Here is a 19308-nt window from a genome sequence, read left to right on the forward strand (position 1 = left end):
TGGTATGTATAGGCACTGATCTTTTGGTAATAAACTGGTATGTAGAGGCACTGATCTTTTGGTAATAGGCTGGTATGTATAGGCACTGATCTTTTGGTAATAAACTGGTATGTATATGCACTGATCTTTTGGTAATAAGCTGGTATGTATAGGCACTGATCTTTTGGTAATAAACTGGTATGTATAGGCACTGATCTTTTAGTAATAAGCAGGTATGTATAGGCACTGATCTTTTGGTAATAAACTGGTATGTATATGCACTGATGTTTTGGTGATAAGCTGGTATGTATAGGCACTGATCTTTTGGTAATAAACTGGTATGTATATGCAATGCTCTTTTGGTCATAAGCTTGTTTGTATTGGCACTGATCTTTTGGTAATAAACTGGTATGTATAGGTACTGATCGTTTGGTAATAAGCTTGTATGTATAGGCACTGATCTTTTGGTACTAGGCTGGTTTGTATATGCACTGATCTTTTGGTAATAAACTGGTATCTATAGGCACTGATCGTTTGGTAATAACCTGGTATGTATAGGCACTGATCTTTTGGTAATAAACTGGTTTGTATAGGCACTGATCTTTTGATAATAAGCTGGTTTGTATAGGCACTGATCGATTGGTAATAAACTGGTTTGTGCAGGCACTGATCATTTGGTAATTAACTGGTTTGTATAGGCACTGATCTTTTGGTAATAAGCTGGTTTGTATAGGCACTGATCGTTTGGTAATAAACTGGTATGTATAGGCACTCATCTTTTGGTAATAAACTGGTTTGTATAGGCACTCATCGTTTGGCAATAAACTGGTCTGTATAGGCACTCATCTTTTGGTAATAAACTGGTTTGTATAGGCACTGATCTTTTGATAATAAGCTGGTTTGTATAGGCACTGATAGTTTGGTAATAAACTTGTATGTATAGGCACTGATCATTTGGTAATAAATTGGTTTTTATAGGCACTGATCTTTTGGTAATAAGCTGGTATGTATAGTCACAGATCTTTTGGTTATAAACTGGTTTGTATAGGCACTGATGTTTTGGTAATAAACTGGTATGTATAGGCACTGATCGTTTGGTAATAAGCAGGTATGTATAGGCACTGATCTTTTGGTAATAAACTGGTTTGTATAGGCACTGATCATTTGATAATAAGCTGGTTTGTATAGGCACTGATCGATTGGTAATAAACTGGTGTGTGTAGGCACTGATCATTTGGTAATTAACTGGTTTGTATAGGCACTGATCGTTTGGTAATAAATTGGTATGTATAGGCACTGATCTTTTGGTAATAAACTGGTATGTATAGGCACTAATCTTTTGGTAATAAACTGGTTTGTATAGGCACTGATCTTTAGGTAATAAACTGGTATGTATAGGCAATGATCTTGTTGTAATAAGCTGGTATGTATATGCACTGATCTTTTGGTAATAAACTGGTTTATATAGGCACTGTTCTTTTGGTAATAAGCTGGTTTGTATCGGCACTGATCTTTTGATAATAAGCTGGTTTGTATAGGCACTGAACGTTTGGTAAAAAACTGGTATGTATAGGCAGTGATCATTTGGTAATAAACTGGTTTGTATAGGCACTGATGGTTTGGTAATGAACCGTTATGTATCGGCACTGATCTTTTGGTAATAAACTGGTATGTATAGGCACTGATCATTTGGTAATAAGCTGGTATGTATAGGCACTGATCTTTTGGTAATAAACTGGTATGTATAGGCACTCATCTTTTGCTAATAAGCTGGTTTGTATAGCCACTGATCTTTTGGTAATAAACTGGTATGTATAGGCACTGATCTTTTGGTAATAAGCTTGTATGTATAGGCACTGATCTTTTGGTACGAGGCTGGTTTGTATAGGCTCTGATCTTTTGGAAATAAACTGGTATCTATAGGCACTGATCGTTTGGTAATAAACTGGTATGTATAGGCACTGATCATTTGGTAATAAACTGGTATGTAGAGGCACTGATCTTTTGGTAATAGGCTGGTATGTATAGGCACTGATCTTTTGGTAATAAACTGGTATGTATATGCACTGATCTTTTGGTAATAAGCTGGTATGTATAGGCACTGATCTTTTGGTACGAGGCTGGTTTGTATAGGCTCTGATCTTTTGGTAATAAACTGGTATCTATAGGCACTGATCGTTTGGTAATAAACTGGTATGTATAGGCACTGATCTTTTGGTAATAAACTGGTATGTAGAGGCACTGATCTTTTGGTAATAGGCTGGTATGTATAGGCACTGATCTTTTGGTAATAAACTGGTATGTATATGCACTGATCTTTTGGTAATAAGCTGGTATGTATAGGCACTGATCTTTTGGTAATAAACTGGTATGTATAGGCACTGATCTTTTAGTAATAAGCAGGTATGTATAGGCACTGATCTTTTGGTAATAAACTGGTATGTATATGCACTGATGTTTTGGTGATAAGCTGGTATGTATAGGCACTGATCTTTTGGTAATAAACTGGTATGTATATGCAATGCTCTTTTGGTCATAAGCTTGTTTGTATTGGCACTGATCTTTTGGTAATAAACTGGTATGTATAGGTACTGATCGTTTGGTAATAAGCTTGTATGTATAGGCACTGATCTTTTGGTACTAGGCTGGTTTGTATATGCACTGATCTTTTGGTAATAAACTGGTATCTATAGGCACTGATCGTTTGGTAATAACCTGGTATGTATAGGCACTGATCTTTTGGTAATAAACTGGTTTGTATAGGCACTGATCTTTTGATAATAAGCTGGTTTGTATAGGCACTGATCGATTGGTAATAAACTGGTTTGTGCAGGCACTGATCATTTGGTAATTAACTGGTTTGTATAGGCACTGATCTTTTGGTAATAAGCTGGTTTGTATAGGCACTGATCGTTTGGTAATAAACTGGTATGTATAGGCACTAATCTTTTGGTAATAAACTGGTTTGTATAGGCACTGATCTTTAGGTAATAAACTGGTATGTATAGGCAATGATCTTGTTGTAATCAGCTGGTATGTATAGGCACTGATCTTTTGGTAATAAACTGGATTATATAGGCACTGATCTTTTGGTAATAAGCTGGCTTGTATCGGCACTGATCTTTTGATAATAAGCTGGTTTTAATAGACACTGAACGTTTGGTAAAAAACTGGTATGTATAGGCAGTGATCATTTGGTAATAAACTGGTTTGTATAGGCACTGATGGTTTGGTAATGAACTGTTATGTATAGGCACTGATCTTTTGGTAATAAACTGGTATGTATAGGCACTGATCATTTGGTAATAAACTGGTATGTATAGGCACTGATCTTTTTGTAATAAGCTGGTTTGTATAGGCATTGATCGTTTGGTAATAAACTGGTTTGGATAGGCACTGATCTTTTGGTAATAAACTGGTTAGTATAGGCACTCATCATTTGGTAATAAACTGGTATGTATAGGCACTCATCTTTTGGTAATAAACTGGTTTGTATAGGCACTGTTCTTTTGATAATAAGCTGGTTTGTATAGGCACTGATCATTTGGTAATAAACTTGTATGTATAGGCACTGATCATTTGGTAATAAATTGGTTTTTATAGGCACTGATCTTTTGGTAATAAGCTGGTATGTATAGTCACTGATCTTTTGGTAATAAGCTGGTATGTATCGGCACTGATCTTTTGGTAATAAACTGGTATGTATAGGCACTGATCTTTTGGTAATAAACTGGTTTGTGTAGGCACTGATCTTTTGGTAATAAACTGGTATGTATAGGCACTGATCTTTTGGGAATAAGCTGGTATGTATAGGCACTGATCTTTTGGTAATATGCTGGTATGTGTTGGCACTGATCTTTTGGTAATAAACTGGTATGTATAGGCACTGATCTTTTGGTAATATGCTGGTATGTATTGGCACTGATCTTTTGGTAATAAACTGGTATGTACAGGCACTGATCTTTTGGTAATAAGCTGGTATGTATAGGCACTGATCTTTTGGTAATAAGCTGGTTTGTATAGGCACTGATCGTTTGGTAATAAACTGGTATGTATAGGCACTGATCTTTTGGTAATAAGCTGGTTTGTATAGGCACTGATCGTTTGGTAATAAACTGGAATGTATAGGCAGTGATCTTGTTGCAATAAGCTGGTATGTATAGGCACTGATCTTCTGGTAATAAACTGGTTTATATAGGCACTGATCTTTTGGTAATAAGCTGGTTTGTATCGGCACTGATCGTTTGGTACAAAACTGGTATGTATAGGCACTGATCTTTTGGTAATAGACTGGTTTATTTCGGCACTGATCTTTTGGTAATAAACTGGTATGTATAGGCACTGATCTTTTGGTAATAAACTGGTATTTATAGGCACTGATCTTTTGGTAATATGCTGGTATGTATTGGCTCTGATCTTTTGGTAATAAACTGGTATGTATAGGCACTGCTCGTTTCATAATAAACTGGTATGTATAGGCACTCATCTTTTGGTAATGAACTGGTTTGTATAGGCACTGATCTTTTGATAATAAGCTGGTTTGTATAGGCACTGATCGTTTGGTAATAAACTGGTATGTATAGGCACTGATCATTTGGTAATAAATTGGTTTTTATAGGCACTGATCTTTTGGTAATAAGCTGGTATGTATAGTCACTGATCTTTTGGTAATAAACTGGTTTGTATAGGCACTGATCTTTTGGTAATAAGCCGACTTGAGTAGGCACTGATCTTTTGGTAATAACTGGTATGTATAGGCACTGATCTTTTGGTAATAAACTGGTATGTATAGGCACTGATCTTTTAGTAATAAACTGGTATGTATAGGCACTGATCTTTTGGTAATAATCTGGTTTGTATAGGCACTGATCATTTGGTAATAAACTGGTATGTATAGGCACTGATCTTTTGGTAATAAGCTGGTATGTATAGGCACTGATCTTTTGGTAATAAACTGGGATGTACTGGCACTGATCCTTTGGTAATAAGCTTGTATGTATAGGCACTGATCTTTTGGTAATAAGCTGGTATGTATAGGCACAGATCTTTTGGTAATAAACTGGTTTGTATAGGCCCTGATCCTTTGGTAATAAGCTGGTTTGTATAGGCACTGATCTTTTGATAATAAGCTGGTTTGTATAGGCACTGATCATTTGGTAAGAAACTGGTTTGTATAGGCACTGATCTTTTGGTAATAAACTGGTATGTAGAGGCACTGATCATTTGGTAATAAACTGGTGTGCATAGGCACTGATCTTTTGGAAATAAGCTGGTTTGTATAGGCACTGATCATTTGGTAATAAACTGGTAAGTATAGGCACCCATCTTTTGGCAATAAACTGGTGTGTATAGTCACTGATCGTTTGGAAATAAGCTGGTTTGTATAGGCACTGATCATTTGGTAATAAACTGGTATGTTTCGGCACTGATCATTTGGTAATAAACTGGTTTGTATCGGCACTGATCATTTGGTAATAAACTGGTTTGTATAGGCACTGATCGTTTGGTAATAAACTGGTATGTATAGGCACTGATCATCTGGTAATAAACTGGTATGTATAGGCACTGATCTTTTGGTAATATGCTGGTATGTATTGGCACTGATCTTTTGGTAATAAACTGGTATGTATAGGCACTGATCTTTTGGTAATAAACTGGGATGTATAGGCACTGATCCTTTGGTAATAAGCTTGTATGTATAGGCACTGATCTTTTGGTAATAAGCTGGTATGTATAGGCATTGATCTTTTGGTAATAAACTGGTTTGTATAGGCCCTGATCTTTTGGTAATAAGCTGGTTTGTATAGGCACTGATCTTTTGATAATAAGCTGGTTTGTATAGGCACTGATCGTTTGGTAATAAACTGGTTTGTATAGGCACTGATCATTTGGTAATAAACTGGTTTGTATAGGCACTGATCGTTTGGTAATAAACTGGTATGTATAGGCAATGATCATTTGGTAATTATCTGGTATGTATAGGCACTGATCTTTTGGTAATAAACTGGTATGTAGAGGCACTGATCATTTGGTAATAAACTGGTGTGTATAGGCACTGATCTTTTGGAAATAAGCTGGTTTGTATAGGCACTGATCTTTTGGTAATAAACTGGTATGTATAGGCACTGATCTTTTGGTAATAAACTGGTAAGTATAGGCACCTATCCTTTGGTAATAAACTGGTGTGTATAGTCACTGATCGTTTGGAAATAAGCTGGTTTGTATAGGCACTGATCATTTGGTAATAAACTGGTATGTTTCGGCACTGATCATTTGGTAATAAACTGGTTTGTATCGGCACTGATCATTTGGTAATAAACTGGTTTGTATAGGCACTGATCGTTTGGTAATAAACTGGTATGTATAGGCACTGATCATTTGGTAATAAACTGGTATGTATAGGCACTGATCTTTTGGTAATATGCTGGTATGTATTGGCACTGATCTTTTGGTAATAAACTGGTATGTATAGGCACTGATCTTTTGGTAATAAACTGGTTTATATCGGCACTGATCTTTTGGTAATAAACTGGTATGTATAGGCACTGATCTTTTGGTAATAAACTGGTATTTATAGGCACTGATCTTTTGGTAATATGCTGGTATGTATTGGCACTGATCTTTTGGTAATAAACTGGTATGTATAGGCACTGCTCGTTTCGTAATAAACTGGTATGTATAGGCACTCATCTTTTGGTAATGAACTGGTTTGTATAGGCACTGATCTTTTGATAATAAGCTGGTTTGTATAGGCACTGATCGTTTGGTAATAAACTGGTATGTATAGGCACTGATCATTTGGTAATAAATTGGTTTTTATAGGCACTGATCTTTTGGTAATAAGCTGGTATGTATAGTCACTGATCTTTTGGTAATAAACTGGTTTGTACAGGCACTGATCTTTTGGTAATAACCCGACTTGAATAGGCACTGATCTTTTGGTAATAACTGGTATGTATAGGCACTGATCTTTTGGTAATAAACTGGTATGTATAGGCACTGATCTTTTAGTAATAAACTGGTATGTATAGGCACTGATCTTTTGGTAATAAACTGGTTTGTATAGGCACTGATCATTTGGTAATAAACGGGTATGTATAGGCACTGATCTTTTGGTAATAAGCTGGTATGTATAGCCACTGATCTTTTGGTAATATGCTGGTATGTACTGGCACTGATCGTTTGGTAATAAACTGGTATGTATAGGCACTGATCTTTTGGTAATAAGCTGGTATGTATAGGCACTGATCTTTTGGTAATAAACTGGGATGTATTGGCACTGATCCTTTGGTAATAAGCTTGTATGTATAGGCACTGATCTTTTGGTAATAAGCTGGTATGTATAGGCACTGATCTTTTGGTAATAAACTGGTTTGTATAGGCCCTGATCCTTTGGTAATAAGCTGGTTTGTATAGGCACTGATCTTTTGATAATAAGCTGGTTTGTATAGGCACTGATCGTTTGGTAATAAACTGGTTTGTATAGGCACTGATCATTTGGTAAGAAACTGGTTTGTATAGGCACTGAGCGTTTGGTAATAAACTGGTATGTATAGGCACTGATCATTTGGTAATAAACTGGTATGTATAGGCACTGATCTTTTGGTAATAAACTGGTATGTAGAGGCACTGATCATTTGGTAATAAACTGGTGTGCATAGGCACTGATCTTTTGGAAATAAGCTGGTTTGTATAGGCACTGATCATTTGGTAATAAACTGGTAAGTATAGGCACCCATCTTTTGGTAATAAACTGGTGTGTATAGTCACTGATCGTTTGGAAATAAGCTGGTTTGTATAGGCACTGATCATTTGGTAATAAACTGGTATGTTTCGGCACTGATCATTTGGTAATAAACTGGTTTGTATCGGCACTGATCATTTGGTAATAAAGTGGTTTGTATAGGCACTGATCGTTTGGTAATAAACTGGTATGTATAGGCACTGATCATTTGGTAATAAACTGGTATGTATAGGCACTGATCTTTTGGTAATATGCTGGTATGTATTGGCACTGATCTTTTGGTAATAAACTGGTATGTATAGGCACTGATCTTTTGGTAATTAACTGGGATGTATAGGCACTGATCCATTGGTAATAAGCTTGTATGTATAGGCACTGATCTTTTGGTAATAAGCTGGTATGTATAGGCACTGATCTTTTGGTAATAAACTGGTTTGTATAGGCCCTGATCTTTTGGTAATAAGCTGGTTTGTATAGGCACTGATCTTTTGATAATGAGCTGGTTTGTATAGGCACTGATCGTTTGGTAATAAACTGGTTTGTATAGGCACTGATCATTTGGTAATTAACTGGTTTGTATAGGCACTGATCGTTTGGTAATAAACTGGTATGTATAGGCACTGATCATTTGGTAATTATCTGGTATGTATAGGCACTGATCTTTTGGTAATAAACTGGTATGTAGAGGCACTGATCATTTGGTAATAAACTGGTGTGTATAGGCACTGATCTTTTGGTAATAAGCTGGTTTGTATAGGCACTGATCATTTGGTAATAAACTGGTATGTTTCGGCACTGATCATTTGGTAATAAACTGGTTTGTATAGGCACTGATCATTTGGTAATAAACTGGTTTGTATAGGCACTGATCTTTTGGTAATAAGCTGGTTTGTATAGGCACTGATCTTTTGGTAATAAGCTGGTTTGTATAGGCATTGATCGTTTGGTAATAAACTGGTATGTATAGGCACTCATCTTTTGGTAATAAACTGGTTTGTATAGGCACTGATCTTTTGATAATAAGCTGGTTAGTATAGGCACTGATCGTTTGGTAATAAACTGGTTTGTATAGGCACTGATCATTTGGTATTAAGTTGGTTTTTATAGGCACTGATCTTTTGGGAATAAGCTGGTATGTGTAGTCACTGATCTTTTGGTAATAAACTTGTTTGTATAGGCACTGATCTTTTGGTAATAAGCCGACTTGAATAGGCACTGATCTTTTGGTAATAAGCTGGTATGTATAGGCACTGATCTTTTGGTAATAAACTGGTATGCATAGGCACTGATCTTTTAGTAATAAACTGGTATGTATAGGCACTGATCTTTTGGTCATAAACTGGTATGTATAGTCACTGATCTTTTGGTAATAAACTTGTTTGTATAGCCACTGATCTTTTGGTAATACGCTGGTATGTATTGGCACTGATCTTTTGGTAATAAACTGGTATGTATAGGCACTGATCTTTTGGTAATAAGCTGGTATGTATGGGCACTGATCTTTTGGTAATAAACTGGGATGAAGAGGCACTGATCCTTTGGTAATAAGCTTGTATGTATAGGCACTGATCTTTTGGTAATAAGCTGGTATGTATAGGCACTGATCTTTTGGTAATAAACTGGTTTGTATAGGCCCTGATATTTTGGTAATAAGCTGGTTTGTATAGGCACTGATCTTTTGATAATAAGCTGGTTTGTATAGGCACTGATCGTTTGTTAATAAACTGGTTTGTATAGGCACTGATCATTTGGTAATAAACTGGTTTGTATAGGCACTGATCGTTTGGTAATAAACTGGTATGTATAGGCACTGATCATTTGGTAATAAACTGGTATGTATAGGCACTGATCTTTTGGTAATGAACTGGTATGTCTAGGCACTGATCATTTGGTAATAAACTGGTTTGCATAGGCACTGATCATTTGGTAATAAACTGGTATGTTTCGGCACTGATCATTTGGTAATAAACTGGTTTGTATAGGCACTGATCATTTGGTAATAAACTGGTTTGTATAGGCACTGATCGTTTGGTAAAAAACTGGTATGTATAGGCACTGATCATTTGGTAATAAACTGGTATGTATAGGCACTGATCTTTTGGTAATATGCTGGTATGTATTGGCACTGATCTTTTGGTAATAAACTGGTATGTATAGGCACTGATCTTTTGGTAATAAACTGGGATGTATAGGCACTTTTCCTTTGGTAATAAGCTTGTATGTATAGGCACTGATCTTTTGGTAATAAGCTGGTATGTATAGGCACTGATCTTTTGGTAAAAACTGGTTTGTATAGGCCCTGATCTTTTGGTAATAAGCTGGTTTGTTTAGGCACTGATCTTTTGATAATAAGCTGGTTTGTATAGGCACTGATCATTTGGTAATAAACTGGTTTGGAGAGGCACTGATCATTTGGTAATAAACTGGTTTGTATAGGCACTGATCATTTGGTAATAAACTGGTATGTATAGGCACTGATCTTTTGGTAATAAACTGTTATGTAGGGGCACTGATCATTTGGTAATAAACTGGTGTGTATAGGCACAGATCTTTTGGAAATAACCTGGTTTGTATAGGCACTGATCATTTGGTAATAAACTGGTATGTATAGGCACTGATCATTTGGTAATAAACTGGTTTGTATAGGCACTGATCATTTGGTAATAAACTGGTATGTATAGGCACTGATCTTTTGGTAATAAACTGGTATGTAGGGGCACTGATCATTTGGTAATAAACTGGTGTGTATAGGCACAGATCTTTTGGAAATAACCTGGTTTGTATAGGCACTGATCATTTGGTAATAAACTGGTATGTATAGGCACTGATCATTTGGTAATAAACTGGTTTGTATAGGCACTGATCGTTTGGTAATAAACTGGTTTGTATAGGCACTGATCATTTGGTAATAAACTGGTTTGTATAGGCGCTGATCGTTTGGTAATAAACTGGTATGTATAGGCACTGATCCTTTGGTAATAAGCTGGTATGTATAGGCACTGATCTTTTGGTAATATACTGGTATGTATAGGCACTGATCTTTTGGTAATAAGCTAGTTTGCATAGGCACTTATCTTTTGGTAATAAGCTGGTATGCATAGGCACTGATCTTTTGGTAATAAACTGGTATGTATAGGCACTGATCTTTTGGTAATAAGCTGGTTTGTATAGGCACTGATCTTTTGGTAATAAGCTGGTTTGTTTAGGCACTGATCTTTTGGTAATAAACTGGTATGTATAGGCACTGATCTTTTGGTAATAAACTGGTATGTATAGGCACTGATCTTTTGGTAATAAGCTGGTTTGTATAGGCTCTGATCTTTTGGTAATAAGCTGGTTTGTATTGGCACTGATCGTTTGGTAATAAGCTGGTATGTATAGGCACTGATCTTTTGGTAATATACTGGTATGTATAGGCACTGATCTTTTGGTAATAAGCTGGTTTGTATCGGCACTGATCTTTTGGTAATAAACTGGTATATATAGGCACTGATCTTTTGGTAATAAACTGGTATGTATAGGCACTGATCTTTTGGTAATAAGCTGGTATGTATAGGCACTGATCTTTTGGTAATATACTGGTATGTATAGGCACTGATCTTTTGGTAATAAACTGGTATGTCTAGGCACTGATATTTTGGTAATAAACTGGTTTGTATATGCGCTGATCTTTTGGTAATAAGCTGGTTTGTATAGGCACTGATCTTTTGGTAATAAGCTGGTATGTGTAGGCACTGATCTTTTGGTAATAAGCTGGTTTGTATAGGCACTGATCTTTTTGTAATAAGCTGGAATGTATAGGCACTGATCATTTGGTAATAAACTGGTATGTATCGGCACTGATAATTTGGTAATAAACTGGTATGTATAGGCACTGATCATTTGGTAATAAACAGGTGTGTATAGGTACTGATCTTTTGGAAATAAGCTGGTTTGTATAGGCACTGATCGTTTGGTAATAAACTGGTGTGCATAGGCACTGATCTTTTGGTAATAAGCTGGTTTGTATAGGCACTGATCTTTTGGTAATAAACTGGTATGTAGGGGCACTGATCATTTGGTAATAAACTGGTGTGTATAGGCACAGATCTTTTGGAAATAACCTGGTTTGTATAGGCACTGATCATTTGGTAATAAACTGGTATGTATAGGCACTGATCATTTGGTAATAAACTGGTTTGTATAGGCACTGATCGTTTTGTAATAAACTGGTTTGTATAGGCACTGATCATTTGGTAATAAACTGGTTTGTATAGGCGCTGATCGTTTGGTAATAAACTGGTATGTATAGGCACTGATCTTTTGGTAATAAGCTGGTTTGTATAGGCACTGATCCTTTGGTAATAAGCTGGTATGTATAGGCACTGATCTTTTGGTAATATACTGGTATGTATAGGCACTGATCTTTTGGTAATAAGCTAGTTTGCATAGGCACTTATCTTTTGGTAATAAGCTGGTATGCATAGGCACTGATCTTTTGGTAATAAACTGGTATGTATAGGCACTGATCTTTTGGTAATAAGCTGGTTTGTATAGGCACTGATCTTTTGGTAATAAGCTGGTTTGTTTAGGCACTGATCTTTTGGTAATAAACTGGTATGTATAGGCACTGATCTTTTGGTAATAAACTGGTATGTATAGGCACTGATCTTTTGGTAATAAGCTGGTTTGTATAGGCACTGATCTTTTGGTAATAAGCTGGTATGTATAGGCACTGATCTTTTGGTAATATACTGGTATGTATAGGCACTGATCTTTTGGTAATAAGCTGGTTTGTATCGGCACTGATCTTTTGGTAATAAACTGGTATGTATAGGCACTGATCTTTTGGTAATAAGCTGGTATGTATAGGCACTGATCTTTTGGTAATATACTGGTATGTATAGGCACTGATCTTTTGGTAATAAACTGGTATGTCTAGGCACTGATATTTTGGTAATAAACTGGTTTGTATATGCGCTGATCTTTTGGTAATAAGCTGGTTTGTATAGGCACTGACCTTTTGGTAATAAGCTGGTATGTGTAGGCACTGATCTTTTGGTAATAAGCTGGTTTGTATAGGCACTGATCTTTTTGTAATAAGCTGGAATGTATAGGCACAGATCATTTGGTAATAAACTGGTATGTATCGGCACTGATAATTTGGTAATAAACTGGTATGTATAGGCACTGATCATTTGGTAATAAACTGGTGTGTATAGGTACTGATCTTTTGGAAATAAGCTGGTTTGTATAGGCACTGATCGTTTGGTAATAAACTGGTGTGCATAGGCACTCATCTTTTGGTAATAAGCTGGTTTGTATAGGCACTGATCTTTTGGTAATAAACTGGTATGTATAGGCACTGATCTTTTGGTAATAAACTGGTCTGTATCGGCACTGATCATTTGGTAATAAACTGGTTTGTATAGGCACTGATCGTTTGGTAATAAACTGGTTTGTATAGGCACTGATCATTTGGTAATAAACTGGTTTGTATAGGCGCTGATCGTTTGGTGATAAACTGGTATGTATAGGCACTGATCTTTTGGTAATAAGCTGGTTTGTATAGGCACTGATCCTTTGGTAATAAGCTGGTATGTATAGGCACTGATCTTTTGGTAATATACTGGTATGTATAGGCACTGATCTTTTGGTAATAAACTGGTATGTATAGGCACTGATCTTTTGGTAATAAGCTGGTTTGTATAGGCACTGATCTTTTGGTAATAAGCTGGTTTGTATAGGCACTGATCTTTTGGTAATAAGCTGGTTTGTTTAGGCACTGATCTTTTGGTAATAAACTGGTATGTATAGGCACTGATCTTTTGGTAATAAACTGGTATGTATAGGCACTGATCTTTTGGTAATAAGCTGGTTTGTATAGGCACTGATCTTTTGGTAATAAGCTGGTTTGTATAGGCTCTGATCGTTTGGTAATAAGCTGGTATGTATAGGCACTGATCTTTTGGTAATATACTGGTATGTATAGGCACTGATCTTTTGGTAATAAGCTTGTTTGTATAGGCACTGATCTTTTGGTAATAAGCTGGTTTGTATAGGCACTTATCTTTTGGTAATAAGCTGGTATGTATAGGCACTGATCTTTTGGTAATAAACTAGTTTGTATAGGCACTGATCTTTTGGTAATAAGCTGGTTTGTATAGGCACTGATCTTTTGGTAATAAGCTAGTTTGTATAGGCACTTATCGTTTGGTAATAAGCTGGTATGTATAGGCACTGATCTTTTGGTAATAAGCTCGTATGTATAGGCACTGATCTTTTGGTAATAAACTGGTATGTATAGGCACTGATCTTTTGGTAATAAGCTGGTTTGTATAGGCACTGATCTTTAGTTAATAAGCCGACTTGAATAGGCACTGATCTTTTGGTAATAAGCTGGTATGTATAGGCACTGATCGTTTGGTAATAAACTGGTATGTATAGGCACTGATCTTTTAGTAATAAACTGGTATGTATAGGCACTGATCTTTTGGTAATAAGCTGGTATGTATAGGCACTGATCTTTTGGTAATATGTTGGTATGTATTGGCACTGATCTTTTGGTAATAAACTGGTATGTATAGGCCCTGATCTTTTGGTAATAAGCTGGTATCTATAGGCACTGATCTTTTGGTAATAAACTGGGATGTATAGGCACTGATCCTTTGGTAATAAGATTGTGTGTATAGGCACTGATCTTTTGGTAATAAACTGGTATGTATAGGCACTGATCTTTTGGTAATAAAATGGTTTGTATAGGCCCTGATCTTTAGGTAATAAGCCGACTTGAATAGGCACTGATCTTTTGGTAATAAGCTGGTATGTATAGGCACTGATCGTTTGGTAATAAACTGGTATGTATAGGCACTGATCTTTTAGTAATAAACTGGTATGTATAGGCACTGATCTTTTGGTAATAAACTGGTTTGTATAGGTACTGATCTTTTGGTAATAAACTGGTATGTATAGGCACTGATCTTTTGGTAATAAGCTGGTATGTATAGGCACTGATCTTTTGTTAATATGCTGGTATGTATTGGCACTGATCTTTTGGTAATAAACTGGTATGTATAGGCACTGATCTTTTGGTAATAAGCTGGTATCTATAGGCACTGATCTTTTGGTAATAAACTGGGATGTATAGGCACTGATCCTTTGGTAATAAGCTTGTATGTATAGGCACTGATCTTTTGGTAATAAGCTGGTATGTATAGGCACTGATCTTTTGGTAATAAGCTGGTATGTATAGGCACTGATCTTTTGGTAATAAAATGGTTTGTATAGGCCCTGATCTTTTGATAATAAGCTGGTTTGTATACGCACTGATCGTTTGGTAATAAACTGGTTTGTATAGGCACTGATCATTTGGTAATAAACTGGTTTGTATAGGCACTGATCGTTTGGTAACAAACTGGTATGTATAGGCACTGATCATTTGGTAATAAACTGGTATGTATAGGCACTGATCTTTTGGAAATAAGCTGGTTTGTATAGGCACTGATCATTTGGTAATAAACTGGTATGTATAGGCACCCATGTTTTGGTAATAAACTGGTTTGTTTCGGCACTGATCTTTTGGTAATAAACTGGTATGTATAGGCAATGATCTTTTGGTAATAAACTGGTATGTATAGGCACTGATCATTTGGTAATAAACTGGTATGTATACGCACTGATCTTTTGGTAATAAACTGGTATGTATAGGCACTGATCATTTGGTAATAAACTGGTGTGTATAGGCACTGATCTTTTGGAAATAAGCTGGTTTGTATAGGCACTAATCGTTTGGTAATAAACTGGTGTGTATAGGCACTCATCTTTTGGTAATAAGCTGGTTTGTATAGGCACTGATCTTTTGGTAATATACTGGTATGTATAGGCACTGATCTTTTGGTAATAATCTGGTTTGTATGGGCATTGATCGTTTGGTAATAAACTGGTATGAAAAGGCACTGATCTTTTGGTAATAAACTGGTATGTATAGGCACTCATCTTTTGGTAATAAACTGGTTTGTATAGGCACTGATCTATTGATAATAAGCAGGTTTGTATCGGCACTGATCGTTTCGTAATAAACTGGTATGTATAGGCACTGATCATTTGGTAATAAACTGGTTTTTATAGGCACTGATCTTTTGGTAATAAGCTGGTATGTATAGGCACTGATCTTTTGGTAATAAACTGGTATGTATAGGCACTGATCATTTGGTAATAAACTGGTGTGTATAGGCACTGATCTTTTGGAACTAAGCTGGTTAATATAGGCACTGATTATTTGGTAATAAACTGGTATGTTTCGGCACTGATAATTTGGTAATAAACTGGTTTGTGTAGGCACTGATCATTTGGTAATAAACTGGTTTGTATAGGCACTGATCGTTTGGTAATAAACTGGTATGTATAGGCACTGATCATTTGGTAATAAACTGGTATGTATAGGCACTGATCTTTTGGTAATAAACTGGTATGTATAGGCACTGATCTTTTGGTAATACACTGGTATGTATAGGCACTGATCTTTTGGTAATAAGCTGGTTTGTATAGGCACTGATCCTTTGGTAATAAGCTGGTATGTATAGGCACTGATCTTTTGGTAATATACTGGTATGTATAGGCACTGACCTTTTGGTAATAAGCTAGTTTGTATAGGCACTTATCTTTTGGTAATAAGCTGGTATGTATAGGCACTGATCTTTTGGTAATAAACTGGTATGTATAGGAACTGATCTTTTGGTAATATGCTGGTATGTATTGGCACTGATCTTTTGGTAATAAACTGGTTTGTGTCGGCACTGATCTTTTGGTAATAAACTGGTATGTATAGGCACTGATCATTTGGTAATAAACTGGGATGTATAGGCACTGATCCTTTGGTAATAAGCTGGTATGTATAGGCACTGATCTTTTGGTAATAAACTGGTTTGTATAGGCCCTGATCTTTTGGTAATAAGCTGGTTTGTATAGGCACTGATCTTTTGATAATAAGTTGGTTTGTATAGGCACTGATCGTTTGGTAATAAACTGGTTTGTATAGGCACCGATCATTTGGTAATAAACTGGTTTGTATAGGCACTGATCGTTTGGTAATAAACTGGTATGTATAGGCACTGATCTTTTGGTAATAAACTGGTATGTATAGGCACTGATCTTTTGGTAATAAACTTGTATGTAGAGGCACTGATCATTTTGTAATAAACAGGTGTGTATAGGCACTGATCTTTTGGAAATAAGCTGGTTTGTATAGGCACTGATCATTTGGTAATAAACTGGTATGTATAGGCACCCATCTTTTGGCAATAAACTGGTTTGTTTCGGCACTGATCTTTTGGTAATAAACTGGTATGTATTGGCAATGATCTTTTGGTAATAAACTGGTATGTATAGGCACGATCATTTGGTAATAAACTGGTATGTATAGGCACTGATCTTTTGGTAATAAACTGGTATGTATAGGCACTGATCATTTGGTAATAAACTGGTGTGTATAGGCACTGATCTTTTGGAAATAAGCTGGTTTGTATAGGCACTGATCGTTTGGTAATAAACTGGTGTGTATAGGCACTCATCTTTTGGTAATAAGCTGGTTTGTATAGGCACTGATCTTTTGGTAATATACTGGTATGTATAGGCACTGATCTTTTGGTAATAATCTGGTTTGTATAGGCATTCATCGTTTGGTAATAAACTGGTATGAAAAGGCACTGATCTTTTGGTAATAAACTGGTATGTATACGCACTCATCTTTTGGTAATAAACTGGTTTGTATAGGCACTGATCTATTGATAATAAGCTGGTTTGTATCGGCACTGATCATTTGGTAATAAACTGGTTTTTATAGGCACTGATCTTTTGGTAATAAGCTGGTATGTATAGGCACTGATCATTTGGTAATAAACTGGTATGTATAGGCACTGATCTTTTGGAAATAAACTGGTTTGTATCGGCACTGATCATTTGGTAATAAACTGGTATGTTTCGGCACTGATCATTTGGTAATAAACTGGTTTGTATAGGCACTGATCATTTGGTAATAAACTGGTTTGCATAGGCACTGATGGTTTGGTAATAAACTGGTATGTATAGGCACTGATCTTTTGGTAATAAACTGGTATGTATAGGCACTGATCTTTTGGTAATTCACTGGTATGTATAGGCACTGATCTTTTGGTAATAAGCTGGTTTGTATAGGCACTGATCCTTTGGTAATAAGCTGCATTGTATAGGCACTGACCTTTTGGTAATAAGCTAGTTTGTATAGGCACTTATCTTTTGGTAATAAGCTGGTATGTATAGGCACTGATCTTTTGGTAATAAGCTGTTTTGTATAGGCACTGATCCTTTGGTAATAAACTGGTATGTATAGGCACTGATCTTTTGGTAATAAGCTTGTTTGTATATACACTGATCTTTTGGTAATAAACTGGTATGTATAGGCACTGATCTTTTGGTAATAAGCTGGTTTGTCTAGGCACTGATCTTTTGGTAATAAGCTGGTTTGTATAGGCACTGATCTTTTGGTAATAAACTGGTTTGTATAGGCCCTGATCTTTTGGTAATAAGCTGCTTTGTATAGGCACTGATCTTTTGGTAATAAGCTGGTTTGTATAGGCACTGATCTTTTGATAATAAGCTGGTTTGTATAGACACTGATCGTTTGGTAATAAACTGGTTTGTCTAGGCACTGATCATTTGGTAATAAACTGGTTTGTATCGGCAGTGATCGTTTGGTAATAAACTGGTATGTATAGGCACTGATCATTTGGTAATAAACTGGTATGTATAGGCACTGATCTTTTTGTAATAAACTGGTATATATAGGCACTGATCATTTGGTAATAAACTGGTGTGTATAGGCACTGATCTTTTGGAAATAAACTGGTTTGTATAGGCACTGATCATTTGGTAATAAACTGGTATGTATAGGCACCCATCATTTGGTAAAAAACGCATTTGATTCGGCACTGATCATTTGGTAACATACTGGTATGTATAGGCACTGATCTTTTGGTAATAAACTGGAATGTATAGGCACTGATCTTTTGGTAATAAACTGGTATGTATAGGCACTGATCATTTGGTAATAAACTGGTGTGTATAGGCACTGATCTTTTGGAAATAAGCTGGTTTGTATAGGCACTGATCGTTTGGTAATAAACTGGTGTGTATAGGCACTCATCTTTTCTTAATAAGCTGGTTTGTATAGGCACTGATCTTTTGGTAATATACTGGTATGTATAGGCACTGATCTTTTGGTAATAAGCTGGTTTGTATAGGTATTGATCGTTTGGTAATAAACTGGTATGAAAAGGCACTGATCTTTTGGTAATAAACTGGTATGTATAGGCACTCATCTTTTGGTAATAAACTGGTTTGTATAGGCACTGATCTTTTGATAATAAGCTGGTTTGTATTGGCACTGATCGTTTGGTAATAAACTGGTATGTATAGGCACTGATCATTTGGTAATAAACTGGTTTTTATAGGCACTGATCTTTTGGTAATAAGCTGGTATGTATAGGCACTGATCATTTGGTAATAAACTGGTATGTATAGGCACTGATCATTTGGTAATAAACTGGTATGTATAGGCACTGATCATTTGG

At 36.0% G+C, this 19308-nt stretch overlaps 1 protein-coding gene across 16 annotated transcripts in view; it reads left to right on the forward strand.

The window, feature by feature from the left end:
• Positions 1-19308, forward strand: part of prickle1b (prickle homolog 1b) — a 493868-nt gene that overhangs the window by 275951 nt on the left and 198609 nt on the right. The gene's annotated exons all lie outside the window — the stretch shown is intronic.

This window comes from Heterodontus francisci, chromosome 18, assembly GCF_036365525.1.
Source record: "Heterodontus francisci isolate sHetFra1 chromosome 18, sHetFra1.hap1, whole genome shotgun sequence".
Classification (NCBI taxonomy): domain Eukaryota; kingdom Metazoa; phylum Chordata; class Chondrichthyes; order Heterodontiformes; family Heterodontidae; genus Heterodontus; species Heterodontus francisci.